General features: G+C 37.2%; 1 protein-coding gene across 5 annotated transcripts in view; it reads right to left on the bottom strand.

The window, feature by feature from the left end:
• LOC6046341 (FERM domain-containing protein 8) overlaps positions 1-17,552 on the bottom strand; it is a 169,259-nt gene extending 151,707 nt beyond the window's left edge. For 2 of the 5 annotated variants that reach the window (XM_038250941.1, XM_038250959.1), the window contains exon 1: positions 17,226-17,552. The gene's annotated coding sequence lies outside the window, so the exon portion shown is untranslated. Of the gene's footprint in view, positions 1-17,061 lie in introns of all 5 variants that reach the window. The other 3 variants (XM_038250945.1, XM_038250955.1, XM_038250951.1) reach the window with 3 other exon arrangements.
• Between the last annotated feature and the right edge of the window lie 1,044 nt (positions 17,553-18,596).

Genomic DNA, 18,596 nt, shown 5'->3' with positions numbered 1-18,596 from the left:
CTTCTCGCGAACGGGCAATTCTGGCTCGCGAGAAAGCCCGTTCGCGAGCGGAGGAGAGCACGGGCAATCGGTGAGTTTCTCTCGGCAGCTCGAGACTCGCGGCGAGAACTCGAGAGAGAGAAAATTTTCTCGCGAGAGCGCGATAATACCAACACTGGAAACAAGTGTAAAAAAACTTTCTTCAAACATCATTTCTAGAGTTTTTTTTATTAAATAGGTCCTATAAACAAATGAAACACAAAAGCTTATAGGACCTTTAAAAAAACGTTACTTAATCCACCCTTGGGTGGTTACTGTCTTCCTCACATTCGTTGGAAAGGTCATTTAATTACCTATCCAAATATAGGTCGCATGATAGATCCGGACATCGTTTTCATCAAAATATCTGAGATCCGGCCTCCAAAAAGTACATAAATAACACTTAAGTGCTTATAACCTTTGGTAGGGTTGTCAGATTTTCAATGTTTTAAACGCGTTGGAAAGGTCTTTTGATAACCTGTTCAACGACAGGTTGCATGATAGATCCGGACAACGTTTTATCATGATATCTGAGATCCGGCTTCCAAAAAGTACATAAATAACACTTAAATGCTAATAAATTTTTGATAGGGTTACCAGATCTTCAATGTATTGCTCGCGTTGGAAAGGTCTTTCAAATACCTTTCTAAAAATGTATAGCATGCCAGGTTTTCTTACAAAAACTACCCTTTTTACTATCTTCCGGACTTTTGTTAAAATTGTTTTTTTAGCATAACTTTTGAAGTACTTAACTAAACCACATAATTTTTAATAGCGACTTATGGGACCTCAATACGGATCGAATGAGTCCAAAACGGACAAAATCGGTTTAGCAAATGTCAAGATAATCGACTGACAATTTTTTGATCAACATCCCATCACACACACAGACATTTGCTCAGAATTTGATTCTGAGTCGATAGGTATACATGAAGGTGGGTCTAGGAGGTCTAATTGAGAAGTTCAGTTTTCGAGTCATTTAATAGCCTTTCCACAGTAAGGTGAGGAAGGCAAAACTCTAGATTTATTGTTTTTCTTTCTTGTTTCAATGAAATTGCATACTTTAGATTAGTTGGATCTTTTGTATGAAGCGTGGACAGTCGTAACTTTGGCTAAGAAACTCCAATTACTCAAAATTAAAAATAGGCCGTTTGGTCATATCAGAACACGTGCGTAAATTTTCATGATCATATAGGGTATTTGTCCCTATTTTGAGCCTAATACCTATTTTGGGTCTACTAAACTTAATTCAACGAAATTGAGCATTTCACCAAATCTGCCAGGAATCAGCCACTTGATAATGATACGTGCAGTTATTATCTTCATTTTGGTGGGTAAGAATAATTTACTTTTTCCTTCTAAATAAGAAATAAAGCAATAAAAATCGCACTCTTCACTTTTTTCTTGGCAAATCGCTAATTGCCCATTAGGGCGAAAATTTTCACCACTTTTGCTTACCGCTTTTTGACACTCAGTGCCCGGCTTTCATCGCTCAGCACACGAATGAGAGCTGTCCCCCGAATATCCAACCACTGGAAATATGGTTATTTTGGTGGGTTGCACAATCCCGTTGAAAAAACCAATCACCAAACTGCTACCAAATCAATAAAATAACTGATTAATAACTTCGTCCATTTCGGAGAGAATGGCTCTATATTCAGTCCATTTGACACTTCTACAAATTGTGACAGTGTGTGTGCGCTTTTCACAAGTTACAGTGTTTCTTGCATATTACGAGCTTGTTGTTTGGCTACGCAACAAATGTTTAATTATGTTTAAAACTCGTAAAGAATGATATACATCATGTCCAAGCTGATTATGCACGTAATGCAAGTGAAATCAATCGTTCTAATGTTGATTTGTAGCTTAAAACATCACAATGATTGAGCATGATTGTCGACCGAAATTGTGCGGCTGTACTGTACGAGCTGGGGCTGAACCGTACGTCAAAAAAGTTTGCCGCGTGATTCGAGATTTCAACCAATCAGAAGGTAGGCCGAAAATATGTACAAAGAAGGTCGTACGCTAGAAGCAATATCCCCAAAATAGGGACTAAAAATGTTTTAGTATCTCGGGCTTATACAGAGATATAAAGTATTATCGTCAAAAATGTGATTAAGTAAGAGCATTAGCATTAAAAACCCAACTTATTCATGTAATAAAAGCAAGGCTGCCTATAGCAGCCTTTGAGAATACATCAAATAAAAAGTGCGCTCGGCTTAGTAGGCCCAAAATAGGGACAATAGGGACGCCTACTTTGAGACAAAAAAATATTGGAAAAATCCTTCATTTTAAGTGGGACAAACTAACCGATTTGGTCACTAGCATCGTGTGAGGAAATGTTCATTTGCATGATTTGAGGCAAAATGTTAGTCAGAAAAAAATCAGTTCAGTTGATTTTGTGTGTAATAAACCACAATATTGTGTGGGTGAGTAGAATTTGGACAGTCTGCTTGTCTGTGAAACGAGAAAGAAGCGCGTTCGATCGGTCTGCGATTTTAAACGTTTTTCGATGAGTTTTTCACAGCTTTCAAAACATCCGCTGGCGCGTAGTGGTCAAAAAAGGTGCAGTGCAAATAACAGCATTTTTGCAAGAATTTTTTAATTTAAATTTGTGAATTTCTTCTTCATATTTGTAATGTTGTTTTGCTTTGGTTTGCGCAGCCCGCCACTCTTTCAAACGTCAGCGGGGCTCTCACGGAACTCACATTTCCCCGTCAAATATGAGTTCCTGACAGTTTCGATACAGTGTTGATTTGTTGAAGCGGAGTTTTGTTTTGTGAAAATGTTTCGGTCAAAATTGATTATATTAATCGAAGAGTTATGTGAATTTTTGTACGCTTGTATCGTGTTAAAGAGTGAATCAACATAAGTTCTGGTGAGCTCTTTTCGGGGGTTTTCGTGCGGAAAATATAATCGCAGGATCGTGTTCGTAGCTGCCAAGGAAAATCTTTCCAAGACGCTCGCCAGGATATGTGTCGGAATGGCATGAGGAAGATCAAGCTGTCCGTGATTGAGGACCCGAAACTGGACGTCCGGACCCCTGCGACTGAAAAACGTTCGGATGCTTTGAAGCAACCGATAAAGAGGGCTACCGGAAGTTCCAGAAACTTGGTTAGATCTATCCAAACTGAAACTGTGACATTTGCCTACTTATTCACCATTAAATACGCGCTGATCTCATGTTTGCCTTATGAGATTGAAAGTCGAAAGTCGATAGGTCGAGGACTCTTCTGGTTCTTGGTCTATGTTTGGGCGGGGCAAGACAATGCCCAATGACCTCGGAATTGGACCGCAAGGAGCTCTGTCATTCTGAAACGGGTCATTTAGGGACGGGACATTTAGGATAGACCATTAGCGCGCTTTTTTGAATTTTTTGATTCGATTGTGAGTAGCGGGACATCGCGGTTACTCATCTTTGATTGGAAGGCACGCCGCCGGTTTAGTTTGTTGAAGTTATTTTTAAATTTTATTAAAACCGTTTACGCGGTGTCCTGTTTTCTTTTCGTTTATATTCGTTGATCGTAATAATTTATTCCAACTGGCAGTTTTTGTATTAACTCGTCAAACTATCGATTTTATGAAGAGTAAAGCCTCTTAAATTTACTTTTTTGAAATTTGCTCGCGTCATTTAAATTGTACAAACAGTTAAAAATATACTGACAACTTTTTAAATAATCAATTATTTATCTTTCCGCAGCCGGCTGCCTAAGATTTATAATTTTCAACCAAAAATAAACAAAATGCTCATGGTCACATCACTGCCACTCGTGAATCCTGACCTCATACCCATCTACTTTATCGGGGAAGCAGTCGATTGGGCGGTCTCTATCACTCAAGTATCGGACTAACATTCTCATCCACTTCCCCGTGACACTACCACTGGTCGTGGCCGGCGCCGGTTTGGATCAGCGAGGAAAGATAGCTTCCACTCATCTTCCACGGCACGTGGATGTAACTTCTGGAGGTCCTGGTCAATAACGGAGTAACAACTGCCTATGCTTCTTCTGCTTATGCTTAAACTCCAACTACTCATTATTCGGGGGGTAAAAGGATAAATAACTCCGAAAAAGATTTCTCGAAAGCAATTATTGCTTCGATCAAGTTTTTGAAGTTTACTCGATACCGTTAACCCTTAATGGTTCAAGATTTTTGTTAGACCATTTTCAGGGTTTTATCTCAACGAGAATCAAATGACTGCCTTGGTTTAGGGTTTCTCCTCTTTCTTTTTTTATATGTTTATGATTTCTGAGTTTTTCGAGCGAGTTGTGGCGCTATAACCACGGCAAATAGTGTCCAGGGCATTCGTGGAAATACAATGTCCCATCCCAGAGGGTCCCGGAGTACCAAACCTTCTTAGCATGGTGCTCCCAACGAATACAACCAAAATCTCGGAGCGTATGGTGGTGTGTCCCCACGCTTCTTCCTCCCTGTCGATTCAGAATTGTGTTGTTGTTCGAACACTCAGTGCTCAAACTCAACCCAATTACGAGTCATCTCTGCGATACGGCTTTACGCAGTAGGCCTGGCCGCTTTAACGCTTGTGATGTTTCAATGCATTCCGATGCAATGGTGCACTACAAATGTTAATAAATGACAAGAAGAGTGCTAGGCGTCATCTAACCTAAGGCACTCTCCAGGATCCCTTCGAAAGATTGGCTGCGCTAGGGTCTGATTAGATTAGATTAGATTAGATTAGATGTTTATGATTTCTGAGTTTTTCATACATTTCGAACAAATCCTAAATTTTTGATCAATCTTTAAAATAATAATGATTATAAATTTTATCTTTGGCCGTCAAATTGAAACATTTTATGTTGTCTTGGGAATAACTGTTGAGGGTTAATTTACCGTAGGGACTGACTTGCTTCCAACTTGCCAGAAGACTTGCTTTTAACTTGAATTGCCCAATTTCAGGGAATTCCACACCGAGTGCGCTTGCATTTGTTTTTTTCTCTTCCAAAAACCTTTTACTTCTCTCCTTCCACGACCAGTGAAGAATTTGGTAAATTGCACTTGAATTATTATTTTCCTCTGGTTTTCCCTCCTTCGAAAAAAAAAATATGACGAACGAGAAAAACCTCGCGAATCTGCATAAAATATTTACCACGACCTCTCACGCCTCACTCCTTCCTTTCACTCCTCCCCCACTCACTCACTCACATGTCAAACATGCGGGAACCAAACACCAACACACCCGCCAACGCTGGCTCTGCTTACCAACCAACCAAACCAGCGCTCGGGGAAATCCTCACGCAAAAGTGTGATGGGTTGAAAAAAGCACACAGTTTCGGGGAAAACACCAAAACATACACACTCAAAGACGTTTTTTGTTCATGGTTCAAGGATGAAAAGCGGACTTGGGACAACTTTTCAGAAACACGCGGAACTTTATCCTACGTGTGGTGCAATTCTCGAGGATTTTTTTTTAAGTTTTATTTTTTAAATATTTTTCCCTGACTCAATTCTCACTCATCTTTTGCTCATCACTGAGATTCTCAATCACTATTGCACGACGCTCTCACGCTCACTTGTAATCTTTTGGTTCAGTAGTGTGCGTGAGCGCCGTGTAAAATGTGACAGTTGGTTGCGCTCCAGCTCAGTGGGCAAAGAGAGAGCGCTCTCTCGGGATTTAATTTGCGGTGTGTGACGTTTTGAAACCAGGTTGTTGACAAATTTGTCAGCGTCTGATCATTTGAATGACATTTATGTTGAGGAAAAACAAAATTGCACAAATTTCAATTTCTTCGAGAATTACTTCAAGAAATCCTTTTTGGCTGCCCTGCTGATGACGATGCTGACAAAGTTGACAGCATAAAGGCAACCACCCCCACACACTTTGTCGCACACGCTCGATGAGACGAAAAGATGCAGACAATTTTCCGACAGTTTTTCATCCGCATCCAGCTGAGGAGTGGGTTGAGCAAAATTGCATGCATTGTTCGGGCGCTTTGTTTAAACAAAAAGCAAAACGAGCCAATTTCACGCGAAATTTGATTCCATTTGATTCGTTTGGAGAAAATTGTGATTTTATTTGCATAAATTATTCACCGCTACCACACGCTCTCACTAGATTCGATTCGGAGAAATTACTAATTCGGCGAACCCGTTCGGTTCGGAAAATAGTCGAAACCGCGGTCGTGGCAATTTTGCATTCACGGAAATAATGGAAATGAAACGCCAATCAACTGGTGTACGAATTATGCGTGAAGGAAACGCCCGTGGCATTCAATCCTGCGCCCACGTGAGCGATTAATAAAGTGATTAAATTTGATTGGTTTCCAACCATTATTATATCGCCAACAAGGTTTCTATAATTATATTTATATTAATTTAAAGCAGTGTTGAGATATTTGAAAATGCGTATTTTTTTATTATGAAGACTAAATCATCGCATTTTAGTAAAACGATGCAATAAAAATAATAGCATTTCTAACTATTAAAAAAGTAAGAGGCAGCGATGGAAAAATCATCATCAAAAGATAAACTTTTATCGCTCATCAAGAGAAACAATCGGAAGGGAACATGGCTCTCCTCTCCAGCGTAGGAAAGATTGCTAAAAAGAAACTACTCAATCCCTAGTTTGTACCCTGTTGGTTGGTCAAAGTCAAACTAAAAAGTGACGAACTGTCATTTTTTCCACGGCGCTCACGCACACTATGAAAACAAACGATTGGTAGGGAAAATATACCCATTTTAAGCCTAATAAGCGGTCGTGTTTGAATGATGCTGCATAATCTGGAGTGTTTCTTGAAATTTACTAAAACCAAGTACACCAACGAGTAGAGAAACTTTTTGTGAACATTTCTGTTTATTTTCACTTTTCTTAAAAGTTATTCTTTTCCTTTAACAAGCATTTGAAAAAAATATTTCCAAAATGTATTCTTATCAAAGAGCATTGGGCCACGCCCATTTTTCTATTTTCAGCTTAGTTTTTTTTACTTCCAGCGCTTTTTTGGGTCTGCTTAGTGCTGCCAAAATTGATGGAATTTTAAGCAAACAATCACGAAAAGGAGCATTTATAGAGAAAATTTTCTGACATCACTGGCTCACTCCTACTCCTACTCCTGATGTTGGTGGCCACCCTTTGATCTATATTTGCCTCCGCTACTCGCTCGGTTTTCTTCAGCCTTCGATTGAAATGGGTCGTCAAAAGTCAAACGTCAAAAGACTTTGCGCGTTTGTTTTTTTGATGGCGCTTGCTAGTTATTTACATGTTTCGGGATTATTTTTCAAGTGAGTGACTAACTAATGTGCAAAAGAACATGTTGCCGAAAGTTGGGGGCAGTTTTGTATCGAAAGCGCCGTGAAAAAGAAAGCGAAAGTGAAAAGTTGATTTTGGCGATATTCATTAAGCGTTTGTGTCACTGTGTGTGCCAACAAAATGATGAGAAATGGTTTCGCAAAATAGAAATTTTGATCAAAAGTGCATTAAATTTGATCTTTTTGGCCAGTACACTCAACCCCCGGTGGTTGGTCACTTTTTCGTTTGACACTTTTTTAGTTTGTACCCCGTTGATTGGTCAAAGTCAAACTAAAAAGTGACGAACTGTCACTTTTTACACGGCGCTCACGAAAACTATCAAAGCAAACGTTTGGTAGTGTATGTGAACTCCGTGTAAAAGGGGTGTCAAACTAAAAAGTGACCCCGTTCGTTAGACAACAGTTGGTGTCAAACCATCGGGGTTTGAGTGTAAATGGCAAACATTTGCGTGCTTACTCGAGGCGGTGCTGTTGCTGGTAAGTTTATAGCCTAGGGTATTTTAACCATTAGTGGACCCCCTAGTAGAGCCGAAGCACATTTTTCACAAATTTTCAATATTTTAAGCACTTTTTCATACCCCTTTGTACAAAACAATGAAATCTGAAGTCTTTTGAACAATTTTGATTATTTGTTTCATCATTTATTTGTTTTTGAGCAGAAAAATAGCCATTTGAAAAAAAAGTTTTTTTGCCTTGTTATGGACCCCCTTTTCCTATAGTGGACCCGGGTCCATAATCCGATTGTGGACCCGGGTCCACTATAGGCAAACTGTTATTTTTATACCAAATTTAACCGATATTTGATGTTTTGATGCATGGTGTAGGTCTAATGATAGATATGATGAATAAAGGATGGATTTTGCTCACTTTTCATTATAAAAAAATATGTTTTGTTAACAAATTTGGCTTTAAACAACAAAAAACCTAACAGACATTTTAAAACATTTATTTCCGAAAAAGATCAGAGAAAACGTTTCAAAATCCACTATAAACATAAAAATAATTAAAAAAAGTAATCTTGATGCAAAATTTTTCCATATTAATTACATAAATGGTTGACCGAAACTAAATAAAAGATTTGTTTACAGTTGCTGATAAAATCACGCATGTTTATTTAAAAAAAAAGTGTTGTTATTGATTTATTATTATAAAATATCATTTGGAACTGCATTTATGATGCTTCAGTTAAGTACAATCAACTATAGTTTTGATTAATTATAAATTTTTACGGCTTCAGCATTTTTGGTACTTTTAACATGAAAACAGCTATATTTATACTCATAATTGAAAAAATATGCGTTTAAGTTGATTACAACAAGCATTCTTTGTATGTTTAAGAGAAACTTTTGCTTAAATACACAGTTTTCTTTTTTTGTAAGTTAAATTAACAGGGGTCCACTTTTGGCAAAGTTTGGATTTTCGTTGTCCTATATTGGACCCCCCTAATTTTTGCTCGAAAATGAGCAGTTCTTCGTTTTATTTTAGTAAAGTTACTTAAACTTACATTATTTCGACTTGCTGAAGTTGAATAATAAGTCAAAAAATGATTGGATGATTAATTCAATTATAAAATATAAATGCAGTTTTGTTGTGAAAATGCTAGTGGCCATGGCTGATTTCAGATGTCGAACTAAAAACACTTATTTTGGTGAAAAGGACAATTCAATGTCAGTCAACATTGTTTTAAATGATGCTGAACATGCCAATTAAAAGATTTGTAGACAACAACACGCTTGAAATTGTGATTTTATTGAATTTTTCATCAAAAACCCTTCAGAGGGTCCACTATAGGAAAGGGGTCCACTAATGGATAGCGTACCCTAAATAGTATTTTTGAAGTTTTAATCGTGCATAAAACTCTCCATATGGCGAAGGTAGGTGTTTGACCCTTAAACTCCGTGTAAGGGGTGTCAAACTAAAAAGTGGCCCCGTTAGTTTGACAACAGTTGACGGAAGATTTTACATAAGCTCCAAAATCAGAGAAATTAGGTAAATACCTTGAAATCACGCGATATTTTAAATAATTTTTTAGTGTTCAAATTTTAGTTTAAATATTTAAACTATGATTTGAACACTGAACAAAGTTCTTACTGGAATTGTGGTAGATGTTGAAAAATGCATGACAAATCAAGAACTTATTTTTAATTTAATTATTAAACAAGTTTTTATCATACAATGTAAAGAACCAGTTTTTATATTACACAAATTTCTAAAATCTCGTATCTGACCTACAAAATGTTAGATAATTAAACTAGTAACGTGAAATGTATTTTAAAATGTTTTTGTGATAAGATTTTATTTTGTATCTTGAACTACTTCGAATACTTTTAGTCGCTTTCCTGTTCACAATTATTCTAAAATAACACATCTTTGCGTTAATTTTAAGCAGATTCAGAGTACCATGCCACGAAATTTCTTTTTTGTTTGTCGTGAAAAATTCCTAGCCTTAAATATGATATTCTATAGATTAAATTTTCAAAATGTCCTATCTGCATAGGAAACCCATGACGGATAGGTTGTTTTGAAAATTACGGGTACGACCCCTTGCAGAGATGGAAATTTGTTGTCACAGGGACTTTTATGTAAAATTGGACACCCAATCTGATGGCGAACTGAGAATTCCGAAAAAAACGTATTTTTCATCGAAAAAAAAAACACAAAAAAAGTTTAAAAAACTCAATTTTCAGTTCCGTTAACCCAGAAGGGTCATTTTTTCATTTAACACTAAAATTTTCATTTTTAAATTTCGTGTTTTTTCCAACTTTGCAGGGTTATTTTTTAGAGTGAAACGATGTGCTACAAAGTTGTAGAGCAAACAATTGAGTGATTTGACAGAAACGTGCACGCAACCTGGTGGCGAGTAGAAGCACTACGCGACGATGTTCGGAATGAGAGCGTGCTTGGAAAAATTCAAATTTTTAGCAGTTTTTGCTTTTTAATTCAGTCAAATATGTTATAACATTGATGATAGTTTTCATAAAGTGTGGCAATCGCATAAACGAATCGAATGATGTATAAATTATAGGGGCTGAGTTGATTTGTCATGCTTTTTTCCTCAAAAGTACCAAAAGCTCTTTTGAAAAATTGATTTAAATAATATTTAATTGATTGATAATGCTCCTGATGTGTGTATTATTGATAGAACAAACGATTAGAGTCATATTACGTTTAAAATCGTTTAAATAAAATACCAGTCACAATTAATCACTACAAATCACCGCGCATTATGATCGTTAGCGAAATTGCCACACTTTGCAATACTCCACTTTTCTGAAAATGCTTCGTTTTTCATTATAAACGCGATTTTTCCCTAAAAACTGCTCAAACTGTATGGGGGATGTCATTCTGAACACCGCTGGAACAACAGCGAACCTAGCGGAAAAAACGTCGTCGAATTCTTCAATAAGAGGTTTGCTTGTAAACATCACAAGTTATCGCGTTTTTAGCATAGCATTGGTGTCTACCCGTAGCTGCTACTTCGTTATTGACCAGGACCCCCAAACATTGCTCCGTGGACCACAGATGAAAAGTAGGAACCAATCATCACCCCTTCGCAATTTTCAAAGGTCCCTATCGTGCTGATCAATACCGACGCCGGCCACGACCAGAGGTAAGACACGGGGAAGTGGATGGGAATGTTAGTCCGATACTTGAGTGATGGGACCGCTAAATCAGCTGCGTCTCCGACAAAGTATCACATGAGTTTTGAGGGGTTAGTAAGATGGGTATGAGGTCAGGATTCACTGTGGTAGGTGATGCGACCATAAGCAATTTGTTTATCGGTTGAAATTTTAAAAATCTTAGGCAGCCGGCTGCGGAAAGATACCTATCTAGGGATTTAAATATAGTATTAATTCGACCGCTATTCTCCAGAAATTCTCCGTCCGCGTGCCTTCCGATGAAAGGTGATGTAGGAAGGGCTTCATTTATTAAAATTATTTTATATCATAAGCCTTAAAACATATTCGTCGACGTGCCTTCCGATCCTCGATGATATGGAAAGGACTTAATCCAGCAATACGACTTGCTTGTCTCAAAAAAACAAAAATCGGATCGTTTCTATCGAAAACTATATAAAGAGAACACAAATAAAATTCATCGGCCAACGAACGCGCGAACTAAAAATAAATGAAAAAAGAAGAAGAAGAAATCCAATCACCCCATGTACACAAATAGAGACACAAAAGAGACGGAAAATAACACGAAAAAAACAGGACTGCGCTTCCCCACAAGCACCGCACTACTGATCCATCACAAGTTATCGCGTTTTTACGAAAAACAAAGGTTTTAAAAAGTTACTTTTTGCGTTTTTACTTTGTTTTGTCGTCCGTGTCTGTCGCGGGTGACTATGAACGGCCATCATCAACGACGACCAACTTTTTCAAAACTTTATTTTTCGTAAAATCGCGCTAACTCGCAATGTTTGTAAGCAACTCTGCTTTGATGCTTTTTAATGTATGTTGATTTTTGCAATAACATTTTTAATTAAAAAATCTCAATATAAATCCCTTTTAATTATCCAACTGTTGTTCACACAGCGCAGTAGGGCTGGCCGCTTTAATTGTTGTAATACATTTCTCGGATGTACTGCCATTATTAAAAATGACAAGAAAAGTGCTTGGGACAAAAGACTTTCCAGCATGCTTTCATCGGACTGGCTGCGTTTGTGTTACAGTGGAATGGTATAGTGGAATAATCCCGAATGTTTACATTTTTATTGTGTGCCCCAATGAAATGTTTGGTTCGCAATGATCCAATATCAATCGTAACATATTCATAATTGCTAAATTGGAAATAAACCACCTTGTTTTACTTTACTTTTGAAATACTTCACATGACTTCATAATTTTTCATAATGAAACATGGTACCCCCAGATGAATCGAATGAGACCAAAACGGTATAAATTGGTTCAGCAATCGCCAAGAAAATCGAGTGATAATTTTCGGTGAACACATCCAGATCTTCATTTTTTTGAGTCATTAAGGCTAGGAAGTCCAAAAAATGTGTTGTAGAAAGAATTGTGTTCAGAATGAAAAATGAAAAAATTCTCATATACAAAACTACAAAGCAAACCATCCAGCAACTTACATTACCCTAATTGAATGCTAGCCCCAACATATTTTCCCCATCAAGTTATGACAACCATAATGAATAGCTCGGTCTCTGCTCCACCATGCTGCTGCCCACAGTTGCTAAAATATGACATTCCCGCAGAAAATTCCTCTTTCTCCACGTTCTGCCCTCCCCCACCCAAACCTTACAGTCAAAGCCCCACATCCGTTTTCCCGCTCGTCCTCGGACAAACACAAACACACACATTCCATAGTTTGTAATTCATATTGTCACAAATGACAATTACTTCCTCTTCCTCTCTCTCTCAGCTGGTGCCTGCTTTTGGTTGCCAAAAAGGATAAATCAGCCTTAGCAACACTGCCGAACAAAAACATCGCTCCCTTTCAAAAACCAAAGCAGGCCAGGAAGAAGGACAAAATCATATGCTGGATGTTGGGGGGACGGGGACGGGGTTGGGAGGATGTGGGAAACAAAAGTTTTATGCTGCTGCCTACCGCGACGACTGTATTGGTGTGAGAGCTGGTGGCACGCACACTCCGGCAGCGCGCGATTCAATGTTTTCGCCCCTCGCTGAAACAGGACTGCTTTGATTTTCCACTGAAACTTGGAATCGCTCTCCTACTCCTCCCCCTCTTTTTTGACGGGTGGAAATTTCGCCTTGTTTTTCCTTTCGCTAACCACTCACACACACTTAAAGTGTGTTTTTCGTGTGAATGAGGAACTGGGTTGCCAGCAGGGATGCCACATGATTTTTTAAAATGTCTGTGAAAAAGTCTGTGTATGTCTGTGTCAGGGATGCCAGATACACAGATTTGTCTGTGTTTCACAGACATTTTAGCTCGTGTCAGACATTTTTTGAGGTACACAGACTTTTTAAAAACTTCATTAAATTGTTATTTTGTTAAAATATCAATCGAAACTTATTTCGTTAGTCTTCAAATGCTTAAAAACACAATTTTTGATAGATTTCTATGACTGTAAATTGATTTATTTGAATTTTAGACAAAGACACAGACTCTGTCAAGAAACCATTTAACATTTTTTTAATATCCAACTCTGTAAGAACTCCAATGCTCAAATTTGGAATTTAACCTGGTGATGGGTCAATTTTTGATTTAAGAGGGGAAGCCCCGAGAAAGCCCGGATTTAGACCATTTGATTGAACCGATTGAACGCACTAGTTTTTTCAGATGGCGTAACTAGTTTGCTGGTTACATTTATAAATGTTTTTGGTAAATTCCGCGGAATTATCCATTGCAAATCCAGCTGAAAAAAGCACGCAGCCAAAAATACAAAAATACAAAAATACAAAAATACAAAAATACAAAAATACAAAAATACAAAAATACAAAAATACAAAAATACAAAAATACAAAAATACAAAAATACAAAAATACAAAAATACAAAAATACAAAAATACAAAAATACAAAAATACAAAATACAAAAGTACAAAAATACAAAAATACAAAAATACAAAAATACAAAAATACAAAAATACAAAAATACAAAAATACAAAAATACAAAAATACAAAAATACAAAAATACAAAAATACAAAAATACAAAAATACAAAAATACAAAAATACAAAAATACAAAAATACAAAAATACAAAAATACAAAAATACAAAAATACAAAAATACAAAAATACAAAAATACAAAAATACAAAAATACAAAAATACAAAAATACAAAAATACAAAAATACAAAAATACAAAAATACAAAAATACAAAAAAAAATATGTATGTCTCTCCTAAAAATACAAAAATCATTTACTAAAACTGTTTTTTTTTTAAAGTGGTCTAAACGTCAAAATTTTTAAAAACCGGTAGTGGGAATCGATTCTCCAGACAATTTTACATAAAAGTCTCCCTATTGGCCATTGTCCTATGTCCAATCCTTGGGAAGATATTGCGGTTTTAAAAATAAAAATGTTGAAAAAACGGGATTTTTGGTGGTTTTTAACAATTTCTATATGACAGACTTGGTTTTTCAGTCTCGCAAATATTTTTAACGGAAAGCTCGTCCAATTTCCCATAAGTTTGCCTTGGACAGCATTTCAATTGGATGTAAGGGCTTACAGATATAAGCTTAATTACATTGCTTATAACTGAAAATAGAATATTTTTTTCAGTGTGGTAGAAACCAGGATAGTAAATTTGATTACGTAAATATAAAAACAATATAAATCAAAAAGCTGTCAAAGGCAAACTTATGGGAAATTGGACGAGCTTTCCGGTAAAAATATTTACTAGACTGAAAAACTAAGTCTGTCATATAGAAAATGCCAAAAACCACCAAAAATCCCGTTTTTTCGACATTTTTATTTTTAAAACCGCTGTATCTTCCCAAGGATTCGACATAGGACAATGGTCAATATGGAAACTTTTGTGTAAAATTATCTGGAGAATTGGTTCCCACTACCGGTTTTTAAAAATTTTGACGTTTAGACCACTTTTCAAAAAAACAGTTTTAGTAAATGATTTTTGTATTTTTTTAGGAGAGACATACCATCCTGCATTTTTCGTCAGTCTTTTGGTAACATCTTAGGGTATTTCCTCAAAAATTTTGAGCGAAAGAAAAATCGTGACATCACCTTCAAATTTAACTTTTAAACTTAAAAATTGAAAAATGACATTAAAGTGGCGTGTATTTTTCTTTCAGTGTATTTTTATCAGAAAGCCCGTCCAATTTCCTACAAGTTTGTCTTTGACCACTTTTTGATACGATGCAACGGCTTCGAGATACAGTAATTTTTAAATTGCAAAATACTAAAATATGTAAATACCTTACGCCCTTCTCAAATGTTATTCTCGAGTACTATTGGCTCCATATACACAAAAATGACTTATATAGGCCTAGGATAACATGTCTACAAAGTTTCATTGAAATCGGAGAGGGTCGGGTACAAAAGTACCAGAAAAAATCCTGATTTGAGCTGGAATTGCTCAAAAATACAAAAATAAAAAAATACAAAAATACAAAAATACAAAAATACAAAAATATAGCTGTCACAACCGCTATAAAACCTATCAGCCAAAACCAACATTAAAACCACTTAGTCGCAACAAGATCCCCAGAACCCCGTTAAACCACTCTTAAAACCCAAAGGGAACTCCGCAAAAGATTGCCATGACCTATTTATAAAACCTTGATAGGAGTTCACAGCTTTACGACTGAATCCTAACAACCTGCTCAAAGCCTTAATAAAACCTTTGTTAAAATCTAGTCAGGAATTATGGGAATTATGGATAAATGACATTTCATACGTCTTCAAACGTCTTATGCCAAACAGGTTTTATTCTGGCAAAAAATAAGTCTTTGTCTTGACAAATGAAATTATGGAGATGGTTGTCAAAAATGACGACGATGAAATGATAAATATTGGTGGTAATTGAAATAATGTTAAAGATTATTCCTCGCAATTTGTGGCTTAAATTCAGCTGCGATTGAAATAGTGTCGACAAATGTTGGGGAGATATAAAAATCAAATCACTTCATAAAAAAATATTTCTTTTGCAATCACAGTCTTGAATGATTTTTTTTATTTGAATTTTTTTTCGCAAAAGAATTAAAATTATTTTAAACATCAATAGCTATGCTAACGCTGTCAGAAATTTATCATATTTTCACAAATAATCAAATGGATGGTTGTTTTCATATTTGCTGCCAACATGGTGGTCAATTATATTTATTTAAGCATTGCTATTTGGCTGCGTAAACTGCTCATTTATTAGCTTATGGTTTTAAGTGAGCTTTTTGCATGTAATAAAACCGTTTGGCATGGCATTGTCATCTGGTTTTCAAAAAAAAATCAAACTATCCACATTAACGACCCCTAAATCTTTTGTGGTTTTGTGGTTTCTGCTCGAACCTAGGAGTCCGAAGGCTTGAATGGAGAGAGCACCCAAACCTCTTTCTACTCCAAGGAATCTTCCACTCCAACAAGGTTCGAACTGACGACCTTTGGATTGCAAGTCCAACCGCCGCCAGCGATTCCGCCGGAGCAGGCTTGGTTTGGTGTGTTGTTTGTCCTTCTTTAGCAGGGAGACGGCTCCCACACCTGGAACGACTTAACGGCCAAACAACAACCAAGACCGGGACCGACGTCTTACTTCCCCATCCGATGGAAGGTTGGATCAGATTGGAATCGAACCCACGCCACTGCCACGCTGGTTTTCAAGACTCTCTTTTTTCCTGATTCCACTTTTTTTGAATTTCAGTTTTTTTATTATGTTTCAAGACATTTTTTTTTTGTTTCAAGACGCATTTTTTAAATTTATTATTTTAAAATAAAAGCTACAGATAAGACATTTATTTTGAGGCATGAACAATTATTATTAATTCATTATTAGACTCATATTAATTTAAGCCCAACTTGGCAACCTTGCCATCCCAAACCTGCTGTGCCGCCATGTCCCTGTGTTGGTGCCCCAACTTTGCAAACACTGCCTTCTTCCTGCCACAGCCTCAGCTCTGCCGCCTTCTCTCCCTCTCTTCCCGTAACCCTCATCCACTTGCGCACTGTCGATCGATATTTTATGTATGAAAATTTTGACATTTTCTAGGACATCATAATTTTTTTGTTACTGCTCTTCACTTTTTCCGATAACTTTTTTTTCCCCGATGCTCTTCACCGACTGATCGCGATGCGATTAGGCACGGCCTGCCCCCCCAAATCGCTGTGCAACGGTGGCTGCCTACCCTGCAGGCGCAGCTTCAAGTTGGACGTCGCCAACTTGGATAGCACCACCCAGTTTGGGAATGCCAATTTTGTACTGATTTTTGATTTCGGCTAGACTTTTTCCGGCTAGGACCTTATCCTCGGCGATGACCTTCCCGAAAAGAGAAAAGGCTAGACAGCGTACCGTTTGACGGAATGTCCTTCGGTTGGGACCTTCGGGGAATTCCGACGGACTCAATCTTCTTCACAGAACTTCACTTTTCGGATCCATAACATTCAACTACGATTAATCCAACTTGGTATCCAATGATGTGAAAGTTTTTTTGTTGATCCTCTGCTGGGAGGGGCCCACTTCCGGCCAACCTGGTCAGAACTTCCGGAAATGGTCCGTTTTTTTAGGGACCCGCGAACCGACAACTTTACGACCCGTGCGGAAGACCCGAAAGAGAGAGAGACCCGTCAGTGACGACGACCGCGATATGACTAGTCTCAGTAGGCGACAAGGATGAAAAACATCCAAGTAGTCGTCGTCCCCCCAACTTCTACCTTTTCAATGGTTGGTGTTGGTGTTTTCCCCCAAAATAAACACCAGCCTACCAATACACGCAAAATGGGGAGGATTTTCGCTGCGAAAGGATTTCCCTGCTGGAATTCTGCGCGTGTCTGTGTGTGTGTGTGCCATTTTCGCCTTGTTATGATTTTGCAAAGTTTTTCCCGCCCAACCTCCCTGTTTCGCCCCACCCCACCTCTTCGATAACATCTGTTGGGAAAGCACACGCACACACATGCGCCACGCGATAAGAATGTGGTGGTGACGGGTTGCTGCGATGGTCGTTGTGTGTTATCCTTGAAAATGGGGTGGAAAGTGGGCTGCTGTTATCAAAACAGCCGGAACAGGGACGGAAAGTGGAAAATTCGTCTGACAGTTGTGGAAAATGGAACTTCTAATTTGAGCTTTTGAACATTAAAGCGGTCGTTGCATTAGATTGCGAATGAGATTTAAGTTTTTATCTTTTTCAAAAAAAGCCGTTGACATTCTTTGAAAATTGGCTGAAAAATCGGGCAAAACATTTATTTTTCTAAACGACATCTAAATTTTAATGGAATTAGATGATTAGATTTTTTTTTAGATAACTTTCGCCTTCGTTAGCAAATTACGGTTATATTATCTGCATTGACCGAAGATAATTTCACAGCCAAAGGAACTTATTCTAACACAATCTTTTTAAAGGCCCTCCGCCCCACCTTCACGTATGCATATCGACTCAGAATTATCTTCTGAGCAAGTTTAGATGTGTTTGTGTTTAGATGTGTATGTAACAAAAATGCATTTTTCAAATAAAATTCATTGCAGTGTTTAAATTTTGGCTTGTAGGTCATTCCACTTTTTTATAATTTTTTATGGTTTAGGCCCCCGGAAACCCTTTTTTTTAAATTGCTTGCAAATGTTCTCTAAATATAACCTCATATACTCATAACTCGATAGGGTTGTCAAAAAAAATTAATTAAAAAATATATTTACACTCAAACCTCGATGGTTTGACACCATCTGTTG

This window comes from Culex quinquefasciatus, chromosome 1 (genome assembly GCF_015732765.1).
Source record: "Culex quinquefasciatus strain JHB chromosome 1, VPISU_Cqui_1.0_pri_paternal, whole genome shotgun sequence".
NCBI classification, from domain to species: domain Eukaryota; kingdom Metazoa; phylum Arthropoda; class Insecta; order Diptera; family Culicidae; genus Culex; species Culex quinquefasciatus.
This window is presented reverse-complemented; position numbering and strand designations above follow the sequence as displayed.